This window comes from Pleurodeles waltl, chromosome 3_1 (genome assembly GCF_031143425.1).
Source record: "Pleurodeles waltl isolate 20211129_DDA chromosome 3_1, aPleWal1.hap1.20221129, whole genome shotgun sequence".
Lineage (NCBI taxonomy): Eukaryota > Metazoa > Chordata > Amphibia > Caudata > Salamandridae > Pleurodeles > Pleurodeles waltl.
The window spans coordinates 436,175,630-436,193,014 of NC_090440.1; the positions used below are offsets into that span (position 1 = coordinate 436,175,630).

General features: G+C 42.4%; 1 protein-coding gene across 2 annotated transcripts in view; it reads left to right on the forward strand.

Moving 5' to 3' along the window:
* Positions 1-1,425: 1,425 nt before the first annotated feature.
* Positions 1,426-17,385, forward strand: part of HAPLN3 (hyaluronan and proteoglycan link protein 3) — a 62,128-nt gene continuing 46,168 nt past the window's right edge. For both annotated transcript variants that reach the window (XM_069222712.1, XM_069222713.1), the window contains exon 1: positions 1,426-1,564. The gene's annotated coding sequence lies outside the window, so the exon portion shown is untranslated. The remainder of the gene's footprint in view (positions 1,565-17,385) is intronic.

Here is a 17,385-nt window from a genome sequence, read left to right on the forward strand (position 1 = left end):
TTCAGGGAAACAGCCCATGTTTAATGCTTCATTCCCACCACTGGAGATGGACCAGTCACTGCAGTGGCCAGCTTCAGTCCTTGGACTTATTGTGTAATGCGGGGGGATACAGCAGCTTCTTATCCTCATAGCTGTCCTTCATCTCTTTTGGCAACAGGGTCAGACATCTTCATTCTTTGGCTAGGTGTGGTATGTACTGTAGTCCACGCAAACATTGTTGGTGTAATGCGGGGGGAGTCACGAGGGCAGATACGCAGGTGTTTCTCACTCCTTGTATGCTGTGGGGCAGGGCCAATACCTTTCCTGGCTGCAACACTAGAGGTAGGGGAACACCTGTAAAACAGAAGATGTGGAATCAACGGTGACAGGCGCCCTTGGTGTCCAAAGGGCAAAACTGATAACTATTGCTCTTGTTACGGGGCTGTGTATCACACGATCCCTGGCAGTGTACCATGTAGCTTCTTGGGATGTTTCTCCAGTGCTTCATGCCCCCCTCTCTTCGCTACAAGCCAGATTTCATTCCCTGGCCTTGTGGGAAGTGGGATGGCTCTCTTTTCAGACAGGCACTGGACAGGGCCTGAAACCACAGAACAGCAGCTAGTGATGGGCATGACCATCCTTGGTCTGTGGCGATTATTTGCTTCCTGTCCGTGGGTCAAACTTCCAGCACCACTCTCTGCTCACATAATTCTCGGAATCGTCAACGTCATCAGCATGGGTAGAGAAGTGTGCGTGCATACCTGGGGAAAATACTGGGCCAGAGCAGCCGCCAAGGTCGGGACCAAGCCTCGTCAAGGCTGCAGCTGCACATTGGGTCCGGGCTAGCTCGTTGCCATTCAAATGTAGGGCGCTGGTGATGGAAGGACCAACACAAATACAGTAGTGGACTGGGGTACAGGCAGCCATGAGTTGTAACAACATTCCCATAGCGCTTAATACTTGTCACAAAATGCAGAAGTGCCATTGTGAAGTGATTGTTGCATATACATGTGTTGTGCTTTAAATGGGCTAGTACTGTCAGGTACTGTGAACCTGGACTTACTTATTTTGAAAAAGAGACATCTACACTTCTCAGCAGAGGTACAATACTTTCAATTGGAGAGTACCGTTACTTCTCCGAAGCAAACAGGTCGTGAGGTGTTGGGTACTGCACTACTATACAGCATATCCTCAAAAACACAACACAAGCGCGCATCAAAAATAAGCACTGAATAAATGCAGGCCAATTCTTTTCCAGCATAGATAAGAAAGACTCTAGCTCAGCATGCTTAGCCATCTTCATTGTTAAATGGACAGGAGGCAATGACCACACTACAAGAAAAGGCGAACGAGGGATCGTGTCCCTTTAAGAGAATGGAGCGGCAGAAGTTGGGCTTTGCCTGCTGACACGCCCACCGTTTCCTCTGCTGGCCCGTTTAGAGTAATTAGGACAGGAGTTTGGAGCACATTTTACTACAGAGTTGTGGCCTCGCGTGCTCGGGTGCTCCTCAGTAGGGACACTGCACTTGCCGTGACGTGAGCTCCTCGAAGCAGTGAGGGAAGAGGGTGTCAGACATCCGCATTGGTAAGGAAGAGCAGAGCACAGGTTTTCTTTTTTAACTTTAGAGCAGAAACAAGTGTAACGGTAAAATTACACTCATAGGTAAGTTTGAACTGCATTCGCTTTGTTTAATTAGGAAACGAAATTAACTTTAATGTATTGTGTGTTCAGTTTAAAGAAACTGCGAAACGACTTGGATTTACTTGTTTTCATTTTTAATTAAAAAAGGTTGCCACTGTACTTGTATTTACATTGCAGTATGCATTTTGTAAATATAACTGACTGACTTGCACTTAGAGTGCATTGTATAGTCATCTTTAAAAATGGAGAACTTTAAATGCACCGTTTGTTTCTAAATATTGCAAAACTGGTATTGAGGGAGCAATAAAAAAAACTACGGAGCGCATTCAGAGCTAGGGGTATTGTACGTACACTCTTTAAAGAACGCTGCTAGGATGTCTGAAGTTGGAGTTTGAGTGTACTTGGTTTAAAAATAAAGTTTACATAATCACTTGGTATTTGAATTTTTACAGGGTGTGAAATGTGAGATTCACCTGAAGGCAGCTGTTATCATTTCTTTCCAGAAACCCCAGGGCCGGGCGGTTAATACTTTAAAAGCGAGAGATCTAGACATGGGACAATGCGCTGGCATCAGTCATTTGTCACGTCTAATCAGCATTTCACTGCCACTTTCCTTCGACTTCGTGTGCATCTCTTTACGGCTCAGTGAAGCCGCCAAGGCTTTGTTGGGCAGTGAGGCTGGAGATATTCTCTTTTATATGTAAAAAGTGTTATCTGTGGGAACTGTTCAACTTTCTTTTACTCTGCTTTGCAAAACGTTATCCGCTGTGCGCTGAGTACCCATTGTTTGCCTTCTTTGAAGTTGTATTTCTTCATGACGTGCCTGGCACTTGTTGACTGATTTGTAATTTTTTTTAGAACATGTCGCATTTGAACTGTAAATGCACTGCGTATAAGTAGTTATCGGTCAGATCCGGGTTTGCTGTAATTAATGTAACCTGGCAATAGCGCGGTGACGCAGCACGGTCCTGAGAGACTTTGATTTATTTTATGTGCAATAAATTAACATGATAAATTGCTTTTTCTTAAGTCTGTCCGTGGCTACTGGCAAGGGCAATGAAAGTGCTGCTGAGTAGCACTGCCCACCCCGCCCCCAATGCCTTCGGCATAGTTCATCCAGCTAAGCCTTAACATTCCCTGGACTGTGGTCACTTCAAAGGAGGCTGTAACTTTTGTCTAAACAGGGCACAGATGTCAAACGCCTGCTCCAGGGAAGGACACATTGGTGCAGGCTTCCCCCTGCTGGCCAAAATGGAAACTAACAAGCAAATACTTCATCCGTCCTTACGGAAACCCGTTGAATGTGCATATATTTCAATATCAGTAAATGAAAGCTCTGTGTTTGACACATTAGTAACAAACTAGTGTAACCTCACTGGCCCTGCTTCAAAGGGATGCTCTAGATACAGGTGCAACTGTTTAATACATTATGTTAACTTTACAGTGTTTAGAAACCTTGAAAAGGTGGCTTTTTAGACAATTATGGGGATTATGCATAGCTTCTATAGTCTCACACACTGGAGCACAACTTCACTTGTTTATAGTGGCCACATTGATGCGAATGTGCTGTACGAGCACCAGTGCCTCAATCTCACAGCCAGGGAGTGAGGGGCTGGAGTGAACCAACTATGAGGGGCATGGGTGGCGCTGCTCTGCAAACTAAAATGCCTCAAGGCGCCTCCATTAGGAGTCGGTGCTTTATTGATTAAAGCAAGGTGGGGTGTAAACATTTTCTAGGGATGTGTGGCGGTTGCCTTCGGTGTGGTTGGTCGGGGGGGGGGGGGGGGGGGTGAGGCGGGGTGGGACTCCGTAGCCTAGGATGGAATAGATGCAGTCACTCTAACCCAGTTACAGGACGTGCTAGACTGCGGATCTAGTGGGACCCTGTTCAGGGGCCTCCTGCCTCCTCTTTTTGCGTACTGATGGTCACTACATAGTTGCCCTTCTCTCTAAATCATCAGTGTGTATAATCTAGCCCAGGGCTGATCGCAGAAAGGCCGTGCTTTGCTCTGTGTTGTCTTGGCTCATACCTCTGCAGGAAATTATCCAAAACAGGTTGTAAAATTTTCATATGAAGGCTCTCAGACACCCCTATGCCAGCAGCTGCCAGAGGGAGTCCTTTCTCCATGTTTTACCAGGCCAAGACCGCTGAGCTATGGAAGTGAAGGGCCATGGTGGGAGGCGAGAGATTCTCCTTAGTTTGGATGACCGGCCCTAAGCGTGTCCTGTCACAAATGGAAGTGCTGTAGAAACGAGCAGAGTCCACAAGGAAGGTGCAGGTGAAGCCCACACGAGGTAACAAGGTTGCACTTTTACCCGGGAGAGAGAATAGCACTGGGCGTCAGTCTGTCGTCCCTTTTGTGTCCATGTGCAAAATTCAGGCATCTGCCAGATACGTTCGAACATATATTGTTCAAGGTTTGAAACCACCTAGGCAGGAGAGTTCCTGAGGAAAGGGGCTGAGTGAATTAAAATGCTTCCGCTGATGAAAAATCAGGGTATGAAACAAGAACACCCTGACTTGGCTGTGCAGCTGCAAGTGACCTCTCAGAACCGAGGCCCGGAGTCATCAGAGACTCTCAGGAAAGGTGAGCCCCGCGGCTGGAATATGTGTCTCGGTGTAACATTGAAAGGGGATATGATTCTGGTGCCAGCCTCTGAGGCTGGACATCCGATCACCAGGATGTTCTGGTGAAAGTGAGATGGAGTCGCTGGCACTCACTGCCGCGCTCCTCAATACGATATGCAACGGCAAGGTTTTTTTTCTTCCTAATGGCGGAGGCGTAAGTTGTCTTTCGTGACTTCACCGTCACTCAGCCTCTGGAGAAGTCATTACTAAACACGCGCCTTTTATGAAGCGCATGAAACGGAGGGAAGTGTTTAACGTGCGGGACTTTTGGCTGAGCGCTGTTTCCTAGAATACTCCAGCTCAGAAGTTTTAGAGTATGCTTATGGTTTATTACCTTTCATGCACTGCACTCCGGAGACCGCTAATATTTCAATAACATTGCCCACTGTAATATAAAAAAGCACGCAATTTAGCTTTATTCTGTTATTTATGCAGAACGTTAACCAATTTTGACTGCTGATTGATTTCTAATTAGCTAGACCTGAGTACAAGAGGTTACATACCCGCAGCCAGATTAAATCTCGTTATGCAAATTTGCTTACCGGCATGTTAAAATAGGCCCAGCAGTGACCACAAAGGCGCGAGGTATACAGGTCTGCCCAGGATTTCCCCTGCAGCCTTAGCTGTACCTGACTGCAGGAGAAGTCCAGACTTGTGCAAACGTACACGTGCGGCACGCACTCATTCACAGCCCTGGGGTTGACAGTGAGTGATGCCATGCATGTCACTGCCCCCCGGGGCTTGAATTTCCGACCTGAGCTACTCTCCAGAGTTCAAATTGTCTCCGTTACGGAGTGAAACGACCCGGGTACGGAGACTGATAGCAGACAAAAGGCAACATTGCGCAATGTTTTCCATTTCGTGCACAGCCTTTGTTTCATGTTAATAGTTTGAAAATGGGATACTGTTCATTGCTCAGCAGGCACAATAGTTGTTAAGTAGGCGATAATAACAAGGGCGCCTCCTGCGGGTAATTAATGCCTCAGCTGAAGTGTTGTTCCAACAGGACGTAGCCATCGGTTAAATAAAACATGAAAATCAGTATTTTATGCATTTGATCCCCATTTCACTAATGATAGAATTTTGACTAACACATTTGCCATTGTTGAGTTCTTAGGTCGGTAACTACCAGAAATGGCTGTTAGTTGACCTCTGAAGGATGAACAATTGACCTTAGGGTGCACACTCCCTTCTGAGGCAGTTGCACTAACCCACTGACGAGGCCAAATGTTTTCTGGGTTATTTCAAAATTAATGACTGAGAAGTGTTTACCACCCACCCAACGAAAACAGAAGCCAAGCAAAATTTCTGAAGACGTTGGAAAATGCACAATAAAATAGTTAAACTAAAAATATGATTATCATCCATGGCTTAAGCTCCCACCAACCTTCATCAAATGACCGTGTTAGAAAACTCAGTGTAAGTAACCTTCCTCAACCATGAGGGGATGCGTGCAAGTCTCAACAGCCTCAAAAATTGCCCGGACTCAAGGAATCCCAACATCAAGAAACACGTGCTGATGGCACAATGTGTTTAGGACAAAGGCCCGCACCCAAAAAGGGCTAGAGGGGCCAGAGCGAAACCCCCTCTAAGACCCACAAGAAAGCGCACCCAGATTCCAGGAGGGGCGCGCCGGATGAACAATGGGTGATACATGGAAACGCCCTCCCCTTTGCCCCGTTTGCTGCAGGGTGCTGGGGTGGTGGTCGGCATGCATTGCGCCACTTTGTCACCCCTTGCGCCCCATTATGCCTGCACCAGGCATAATGTATGCAAGGTTGGGGCAGTTCTGGCTTTAGGAGGCCCGCAAAAATGACGCAATGAATTCTGCCATTTTTTGTGCCATTTGTAACTCCTGCTCAAAGAAGTTAAAAGGACACACCCATTGAAGTCAATGGGCCTCCTTGCACTCTGCTGCACTAGCGTCATCATTTGTGATGCTAGTGCAGCAAAGCGCCACAATAGCATCAACATTTTTTACTCTGTTGGCCTAACGTGCACCATGGTTTGCTGTACTGTAAATATGACGCACCCAAGGTGTCATTAGGTGGCAGTGGGGTGGGGGGCAAGAAATCTGCTGCATCAGTACTGATGCGCCAGATTCTTTTAAGTCATGGCCTAGATTTTAAAGCCTATAAGTGCCACAATTTTTGTGACCACGCACAAGATTAGTTGCTCTTCAAGTCCTCAAAGGGTTGCCCAGGAAGTGAATATGGAAAGCCACATGTGTCAGAAATGCAGTCAAAGGCGGCATTCTGACTCAGAGTAGTCCCAGGAATACTTGAACTAGCTGTATCTCCTCCCATGCTGGAGACACACTACTTATACTTTATTCCAGGATATTCTATGTTCCTTTAGAGTAGGCAATTATAATTGAGGATCAAAGAAATGGAGTCCCACACATCTCCAGAACTTTGTTGAGTTGTTTGGGGCTTCAGTTTTGTATAAGTATTTAGTTTGCTTCAGAATTGTGGGACATCACCACCTAGGAAGGTCAGACCTGACACAGTCCTAACAAAAAAAATCTTTTCACAAAAAATGTATGAACACTGCATAAAAAAAACATCACTTGTTTCAAAAAGTCACCTGCTCCCTCAAGAAATGCTAGTATATCCGGTAACTTACATTTACCAAACACAAGTACAGAGGACTGTGACCAGACAGAAGAAGGACTACTGCTGAAAAGCACCATCCGCTACTAAAGTTACAGAATAGGTTTGTGGTATCTGATACGTCAATTCTGTGTGACCTCTCCAGTGTCTGTACATTTTGTAAACTAGAAGTGGGTCTAAGACCAAACCTCATTAGCTCTGGAGCTGGGCACTCTAGACCCCCTGCACACTTTGAATCTGAGTTAGAACATGCCTTCTGTGGCATTAGTTTCAGTCTAGGGCAGTCAAATGGATCAGAGCTCTTATACGGATTACTACTCCCGAGCTTCTTCATAACTTCCGTCATAATCACCTTCTCTTTTTGCACAGTTCTTCAGATTGTCATACTGTAGGCATTCTGTGTGTCAGCCTCACTTTAGTGTTGTGAACAGTCATGTGGTACTTACTTGCATTCATATGACTGTAACTGAACTAACACCAACCACCAACTAAATCGGTGAGTATCTAGAGAAGTAATGGCTCTATCATTTTCAATTCACGTGACCATAGCAGGTGAAGTCTTAGAGATGAAGCAATCACATAAACCATGATTTACATATAATTTACATGTATGGAGATTATTGGATTTCTCGATGAAAAGGCAAAATAAGAGTATCAATACATCAGCATGCATAATGAGACATTTAAGAAGAGACAGCTAAACTGCCCATAAGCAATTGGTAAACAAAATGCAAATAAAAGTTCAAGTGCATTGTGAAAAACGATTTCCTAAACCATAAATTCATTTCTCCCAGAACCTGACCAATCTGAAGGGCCTCTAATAGAATTTTATCACTACAAGCCTGTTTTTTTCTGTTTAATGTTTAACAGAAAACCAAGGGCATAATATCTGTTTACATTTCGAAAATTTTATAAAGGTGGTTTTGATAAACTTATTACTAGCAACCTTAAAATATCAGCAAAGTAGGTCAAGCTATGCTTGATCCTCTATTCAATCAAACTTGCTGTTGCATTCAAAGTACAAATTTGGTAGAACATTACCTATTAAAGGTTCTTGCTCCGAGGCCAAAATGTATTAGCTCCTAAACTGCTGAGGCCACCATGAATGGTTTGCTCTGCGAATTACGGTGTTCATATTTGGAAGGTAGAGTTGCCGGAGGGCAAAGCAGCTCTTCCCACTTTTAGGGCCAGATGTACGAAAGCATTTTACCCATTCTGTGTCTATGGGAAAAAGCTTTCGTACATATGGCCCACAGTTCTTACAAAATCTATGGTCACAAGTGGATCACATAGGTTTTCTGTCTGGAGAGGTTTGATGTATTCTTCATATGATGTTGGACCTAGGACAACTCAACTTCTCAAAGAACACGCTAAACATTCCACAGTCATTCTGTCCTGCACAGGTGCGCCACAGAGTCAGCTGTCTCAATGCTCCCAAAATCCCCTAACAGTAGACCGCAGCACACAACACATCTTGCATATTCCACCACAGTTCCAAAATGCCAAAGCACTGCTCATCAGCTTTGCACTTTGTTCAGCCCCTTCTTCTTATGCTTGCACTCCGCCCTACACCATGGCCCAATAGGGTAATAAAGGCATGTAGCTGTAGAGTGGGTTCAGCATTGCCACATCAACAATGCATCCATATGTATCACAAATCTACATGCCCAAAGTGTTCATAACAACTTACAAATCCACATGCTGCCAACATTATATTGAAGTCATATAATCAGCCAAGAAAGACCTTTCAACTGATCAGTTTCTTGGCTGAGCAATGGTAGGCCGTGAACCCCTGCAGAATAAAATAAAAGCAAATTCCTTCGGCTCACAAATCAGTACTCATATTACAATCGGATCATGGTTATTATTTAAAACAATCTGCTTGGCAGAAAGAGATTCAAAGTTAATGATAGTAATATGTTGAATTTTGTATTTTAGATGTACTATTATTAAATATAATTATTTGACTTGTATTCCTTCCTTCCAGTTCTAGACTTTCTACATAATGCCACATATTTCATGTCCTCTTACTAATTTTTACCAGCACGTTAGCATTTGAATAAGTTTGACTCGTTCTTTCTATAGATTGTCATATAACAACTATGAAGCACTGTAAATGTCGTATGTGTTCATAGTCTAATAGTTGTTCACTGTGGTTTACAAAGCAAAAAAATGCACGGTAACCAGTGAAAATTACATTATCTCGGTTCTGGTTGATGAAAACATTGGGACAGAAATGATGTATTGCTGTATAATTTTTGGGGAAATATTTTGTCCATTCTTGTGTGTACTAGATATTTATTCTACAAAAATGTAACCATTGCACTCCATGAAGTCCATTTGTCAGCATATGTATTTAGAAAAAGTGTGTGCTTCCACCACCTCACGCGTTTCGACCGACAAGGGTCTTGATCATAGGTAACCATTGTCCCTTTTCCCTGCAGTTTATATCGTCCTATGTTCATGCTCATGAGGTAAGGTATATGAAAAATGTTAAAAATGTAAGAAACTCTCTGTAAAACTACATGATCGAGAATGCTTCGGTAATGGACACAAACATAGGACTATATAAATTGCAGTGAAAAGGGACAATGGTTACCTGTGATCAAGACCCTTGTCGGTCAGAACTCGTCAGGTGGTGGAAGCACACACTTTTTCTAAATACATAAGCTGACAAATAGACTTCCTGGAATGTAATGGTTACATTTTTGTTGGATGATTTATTAGGGTTTGTCCACTAACTCCCACATTTGCACCAGCAGAAAGAGCGCGCAGACTGTAACGCGCCAATTTGTTGATGATTATAGATATTGATTCTATTCGCTATCCTTGGGCCCTTACAGCTCCAATGATACTGTTTTTGGAAATAAACTGCCCCTTCTTCAGATACCACGCTTCCATAATACCTATTTTATACTTAGCTATAAGCTTTAGCTCTCTGAGATCAAAGACAGTGTTGGAGTTTGTAAGGGGGCGCATCCAGTGATAGGTGACAGATGTCATCCTCAGTCTTGATTCAGGAGACATTGACTACTGCACCATTCTTGACTGAGAGTTCAGTTCACAACATTCTTTGGTAATATAGTGCACATTCTTCCATGAAATGATACAGATGGCCTGAACTTCCACCAGTTCATAATTTGTTCACTACCCATTTCCATACCATCACTTCTCTACGCACAGTGAGACTCTCCTCACAGCCAGTGGCTGGGGTGCTCAAGCACACATGGGTCATAGCAGTAAACTGCTGAGTAGGTCGTGTAAGCCAGCCTACTCTAAACAATAAGACACAATAACAGCCTCCCTGCCCTCTGCACTGTGACTTCTCTCATTTCTTTTTCCAATGATCTCTTCCCTTTTCGCCAACTACCAGTTAACCTTCACCCTTTTACTAGTGTCCCTGCAGCTTACGAGTAGTGTCTGAGAGCACATTAACAAGAGCTGCTGCCACCCATTGCTGGCTGTGCATCAGTGGCGGCCCTCAACAACTCGAAGCGATGCAGCACCGAGGCTGAGATTGCACACCGTGTAATACATGCACATTAAAGACGTTTTAATAGGTTAGCAACTGGGCCTGTCTAGGCATTGGTGCTTAGGCTGTGGTTGGGCTGGTACAAATAATAATAATGACCTACGGCTATTTCTCAATAGGTCGAAAACCAAAGAATCAGCACAAACAGCAGGCCTCTGAGTGACTGCAGCAGGAATTTCAGTATGCTGATATTGAATGGTATTAGATACAGTTGGGAATGGTATCAGAATATACACATTCACTCACTCATCCACTTACATATTCCTGTCAGCGAGTTAGCATCTGCTTTCAAGATCAGTTTGTAACCTACGTGTCACTCATGTCTTAAATGTGCATGTTCAGTATGTGATGAAAGATTGTATACTTCTTCCCTGCTGGATCTGTTCTGAATAGAAGATTTCCTTACTGCAGTGCTGTACCTGTTCTCTGAGGAAGCAAAGCCAGCCTAGATGGTGTCTGATTTGTACATTCCTGTGATGGGGAAGCTTGTGCTTTCGCTGGCTGACCTAGCTGTGTCAGTCCTCTGAAGGAGGGAAGCCTGCACTGTTTTTCCCAAGGTGTATCTTTTCTTCGAAGATGGAGTCTTTCCCCTAGTGTTTCCCCCTAAAGGATATATTGAATGTACTTGTATGACGTACCCTATGAACCATGTACTCTTTCACAATGTTTGATGTGAGACAGTGAGACCTATAGCCCTGTGGAAGGGGTCCTTAGAGACAATATTCAATCACCAAAACATGTTGACTGAAAAGAGAAGAGGATCCTTTGTTCCACCCTTCTGTTTTTATTCTGGTAATAGGAAATCAGAAATAAAAACATTTTTATGTGACCCACACATCATTTTAATATAGGTCTGACAGATTAACAATGACACAGACGTCAACATATGGGACATCACCTCAATCAAACTCGGGATCCCATAAATAGAAGACTGTACATCAAGTGAACAGTAGTAAGCTAGTGTGCTTCCCAGCACTAGAGATGAAACCCAGTGTTGAAGCATACCCCATTAGGTAGGCGATTGTTCGTCATCCTATATGAGTACATGGAAGTATGCTAATTTCATAAGAGGTTTGGTTGTATGTTTATATGTACATAGAGCATACAGCAGATATTTAATGGATAGCTGAGAAGTGGCTCGATGTCATGTGTCAATGATGACATTTTAGCCAACAAAAGTTTGCAGGTTAGGGTTTTGAGCCCATAATGACAGTGCTAAAAAACAACACTACTGGAACTACAATAAAATATGCTATTGGCTGAAAGTCCAGGAATGGCTGATGATATCATACCATGGCATAGAGTCATTTGGCAGACTTGTGAAATGCAATATAACATTTAGTTCCCAACCTTCTGATTTTCTTCTTGTTGGCAGTCAAGGGTTTAATAGCCCAGTGGTTGAGAGGGCAGAGATAGCCTTTCAAATGCATATGCCGTCTCATTGCTAAAGAAAAACAAACAGCCTGTTAAAAGCCACAATAATGCAAGCAGCAGCACCTAACTGTGTTTGAAAAGACACCGGAAACGGAAAAACAATGTGCCGGTGTCTCTCTTGATTAGGCCATCCTCTGCCTAAAGGGTGTTGTGATTTAGTTGGAGCACTTATAGCACCACTGTGAAGCTCCCAGTCTTGAACGAGTAGCTTGTGCTGCCCTGTGAGGGTAGTCAGTGCTCTGAGTGCTCACCAGACAGAGGAGAACCTACCTATGTGTCTGTGCCTCTCCACGATCACCTGTACACAAGGAGCAAGTGGCAGGTGACAGCTGCTTCTAATATTGCCCTTGTGCCACCTGTCGAATTTTTGCAACGTCAATCAAGGGGTTGGGAAAAATCTTGTTTTGGCAAAAAGAACAGGAAAGAGAGACCGGTTGTGGCATCAAAAGACATGGTACACAAAGAACCGAAGACATAGAGGATGCAAACGTTTTGGCTACTAAGATACCAAGAAACTGAGCCACAGAGATACGAAAGTAATACTGTTGCGTTGGTCATAAAGAAAAACAAAAACAAAGAAGGAAAAATATGATTAAAGTCATATAGAGGCTGTGGACCCAAAGAGATGTGGGCACAGAGAGACATGGCTGTAAAAAGACACAAATGCACAGAAAGAAGCAAAAATAGACAAGGGAGCACAGGAAGGACAGCCTGTAAGACAAAGGGTTCAAACGTGAAAGAGTTATAGTAGCAACAAGAGATGGGACAAAAAAATTGTCAGGCAGCACAAACAAACACGCTGCATAGAAAAAGGGTACACTAGAAATTTGGTGGAACAAAGGAACAGAGCTCACAGAGACACAAAGTTTGTGGAGAACACATTTCAGACAAAGGCAGAGTACAGAGTGGGTATGGCACAGAGCAATAGTATTGTATCATACAGAGAAACTTGACTGAAATATTGGGTGATGTTGAAGCATTATTCAAGAATTTCGTGCAGCATCTGCTAAATGGGGCAGCAAATTTGAGAACTACAAATCGGGAATGCGTTATGGTTTGACAGGTAGATCTGCTCTAAACGACGTATGCGTTGATTTCTTAGTCAGGAAAGTTAAGAAATATGGCTACCACCATAACTAACGGTGAAAGATAAGCGCTGAAATACATCATTGAAAAATACTATGAAGTATGCAACGAGACATGAGCATTTGCAAAACAGGCAGATAACACAGAAGGACATTTCTTCCAATACCTCATAAAGTTCAAGAAGGTGGTAGAAGTGGGCTGTATGGATGAAACTATGGAGGTACGGTGAGTAGAGACTGAGAACATAATGAAACTTAGCACATCTCTACGCTCCATAAGCCTACCCTACACCATATTATAATATTGTTATTTATCTGGCAAGACTCACAAGCATCATCAATGAGATGAAATCCTGAATTGCTGCTAACCTAAAAGGATGGACTGGAAACACTACTATGTGATTGGTAAATCTGCACAACTTCCTATTTTATGTAGTTCTAAAATCAAGGGTCATTCCTGAGGTTTATTGAGGTGCTTATATAGTTCCAGTGTTCGAGAAGGGGTGAAAGTGTGACTCTCGAAAATAGCCTTTGTTATCCATCCTAAATTCACCAGGGAAGGCGTTCATGAGAATGCTTGCTAAAGGAGCTGACTGTTACGAAAATAACAAAATTAGCTGGGAATGAAAAAGGGATACTTTTTGCAATGGCATAGGCCTTGATGGCTAGCACAGCTCTATAGTAGGGGTGGTGCTGAAGTGTTAAGGGGAGGGGGAATTTAGGGGGCAGTTGAGCCTTTGCATTGTGCATTTCTCTATTTTTTGAAGCCTTTAGACAGGGTCTTTAGTTGGGGATTATGGCATAAGTAGGGCACTTCGATAAGCTGTATTCACGTTTTGTCACAGATACATCATAAAACCAGAAGTTGGTTTAGAGGACAGTAAGATAATATATTGTCTTAACCAGAGTACAACAGTACCATATTTAATTAATGTCTTTTTGTTCTGCCCTCATCCATACTGTTCTAAATGCACCTTGATCGGCACCATGAGTATTGTGTTGCTCTTTAATGCAGACATTCTTCTGTTGACCCACACTGCTGTGGGGCCACAAAACAAAATCCTTAGATGATTATGCATTGGCAAATCTGTTATCATTCAAGCAAGCCACATTGTCTCTTTAGGTAAGTACTGTTTAAAGGGACTTTAATCAAAAATGGTTCCAAATTAGATGTAATCGTTCAATTTAAATATCTTCAGATTTTATTCGAAGTGAGACACTCATAGCACCTGTTCTATAAAATATAATGGACATTTGTATTGGCTTTATCTATTGCCCCATTGTTTTTAATTAAAAGCTTGGTAGTGGTCAGTAAACTCTCTGATTAGTGCCAATAGAAGCTCCTAAAAAGATGTATGTGCCCTAGGTCTTGGTTCTCCACCCTTCCTAGAAAGGGATTTCACCTGACATAAAGGATAGCCTGGTAACAGTTGTTTAGTTTAAGCAGTGCTTAATTTGTGCTTGCTGTTTGCGGTGCTGAGCACCGGCACTTATTTTTGAGGGCCGGCGCTCATTCTTTTGCCTTAAGAATTTGCTACGAGCAAAATACACATATGAGAAAGACGGAGGAAGAGAAAAACAAAATAGCTTCACAAAGGGAGAAAGCAGAAAGTTGCAAGAGTGAGCTGAAGGGGCAGGGAGTGGCTGTAAATGGATTAAAGAAGCCCAAGATGGCTTCAGGATTACGCTTCCTCAGTCCTCTATGTTTGCATATTTAATTGCAGCAGCCGCGTGTTTAAGAGGAGGGCTTTAACACCGGCACATTTTTATTTACAAATTAAGAACTGTGTTTAAGGATCAACACTCCTACTTGACGACTGCGTTCGAGCCCCCCAACAGATTTTTACATGGATATTTCTAATTCGGCCTGCCTCTACTGTCTGTTTGAGGCTGGAATTAACACGGTATCAACTAGGATACAGTTTGGCCCATATCATGAATACGCAACGTTTTGTGAAAATTGGGTGAGGACTTTGAATGTTGAATTGCAGCTCCAGGACATCAGCAGCTAGAGCAGTTACAATCAAGTGTGCGGATAAAAGGATGATTAAAGTATGATTTCTACAGAATATCTGGAATAATTTTGCACACAGACCTTCATTTGCTTTTTTCAGATCCTAGCAGTCAGAAAACGTTCTTGTTTGGGGATTTATTGATATCTGCTCACTGGATGTTATTGGAAGATGGCTAGGGTCCCAGAAAGCAGACAGGGATGATAACGTGAAAAAGATTTTGAAAAGCTCCATCCGTGTAAAATTGTGTTATGAAGGATTCACAGCGCTTGGAGGCAGGTATCTCGCTGTACATAAACTTCATTAAAATTGGAAGATGGGATTTAGCTGATTCAGGTTTTTATGAATCTTGATCTATTATCTAATCGTAAATAACTATTCCTTTATGACTGATTTTAATGAATTATGCAATTCATTTTCTTACGTAATTTTTATAGGTTTATATGATTTTTTTAAAACGTAAGCAAACCTTTGCTACTACTACTGATAAAAATAGAGTGATCGCTGATAGTGTGTGTGTCAATGACTTATGCCTTTGTGTGTCCATTTGTGCCTCCCTGTGTGCAGCGGTGTCATGTGAGGAGTGTGCCGTTATGTGTGTGTGTGCCTATGTGGTCACGTCTGTTATTCTGATTTTGTGTGTGTGCGTTGCAGGAGTGTGCAAAGTAAAACACAGTTCTATTGAATGTTTGTCCATTATATGTCATGGGAGGCTTGGGGCAATACTATTTTCTATTTTAGCTGTTTTTGCGGTGCTATCATATATCCGCATGAATGTCACCGCCCAGCCATATTCTATCCTATTAGGGTGGTGATATAGCTCAGCGGACTAAGGAATCTGATGTAGAACTGTCTAAAGTCAAGTGTTGAAAATCCAGGTATTTAACTCAGGCTCTCGCTCTTGTGAGGTGATAAAAGAAGCCTCAATATATCAAACCATTCTTGCCCATGGTAACTAAATTATGATACTACGTGTAGCAAAAAGTAAGGCAGCAATGTCCTTTGCAAACTATATGTGCTTACATGACTGAATTCAAGGTAACTTATTTTGTCGAATTTGGAAAAATAATGAATAGCTTGCCTTGGCACAGTCCAAGCCTCGGATTTCAGTTTGCAAAGAGATCTCGGTTACATGGTGCATTAACCAAAATAATTTAGCGGCAATGCTAACAAAGGAATCGTGGCACATGTGCATGAAGCCAAGCATTATCCAAGTGCATACATAAGCCTGTTTTTTCAGAAGAGTGAATAGTTCGCAATTACAGATCATAAAAGTACAAAAGAGGTTGTTACTTCAAGTCGTGATCCATCATCAACTCTTAATTACAGACGTTCTCTCTATTCATGTTCCTTTGAGTCGTCTTTGATGTCCCTGCCCTCCTCAACTACAAAGATGCAGTACTGTGGCTCAGATGATGTTCTGTCTGATGTTCCTCTGACATGGTAAAACAAGGGCTTGTGTGCAAGAAATCACATTTGTACTCAAGGACTGTGGAAATACCAGCTGCATTAAATGTACAGAGTGACATATGTGTTTCGGCCTCAGAGTTCTCAAAATTTCCAGGCCACATTCTGCTGCTAGCTAATAGTGCAGAATGGATGCCTGCTAGAACAAGGAGGGCTTTATTTGCTCATGTTTGTTTCTGTTCTTCAGAAGTTTCCTCTTGACCTCATTTCAACTGGATTTGAACTCCCACCCCATCACCCCGAAAGGGTTTCCTTGTTAATCTGATACACTGTTTTCACTTAAAGAAATATAGATTTTTTCACATTAAATGTTTTCACATTAAAGGATGGAAAGGGGTATACATTTTCTGTGTTCTCAATACAGAGTGTCATATTATTACATTCTAAAGCTGAATTACTTGATGCTTGCTGTGATTTCCTGATGAGTAACTAACTCCATGTGATCTAAGTCAAACCCATGTGCTATGTAAATGAACAACTTGAGAACGTCTAAAAAAATCACATGATGTCAGAAAGAGAATAGAAACATATAATATATTATTTTATTCCCGTCTCTGTTTAGTGGTCAGATCTTCCAAAATTACACGCATCCGAATATTACAGAGTGACATCTGTTTATTCAGTGACTGTACTTAGGGTCTGATGATATCAGTTAATTTCCCTAGTTTTAAAGGCATTGCGGCCAGGTTTGAGATGAAAATATACTGTTTTTTGGAAAATTAAGACGATTGTAGTGCAGGGACTTGGAAAGCAAACGTTCTTTTCTGAAGGGCTAGGTGCTGCATCCTACATTTTCTGTGGAAGGGCAAGCAGTAAAAAACAGGTACTTCACACGTGGAAACACTATTTAAAACTTTTCAGTTAGGTTTAATCCTGTTTTAACTTTATTCGATTTTTCTGAAAACAATACAAAAACACATTTTGAAAGACTTATGACCAGCAGGAGAGAGGCTCAGTTATATTTTGCTGTCGGACACACATTTATACTTACAC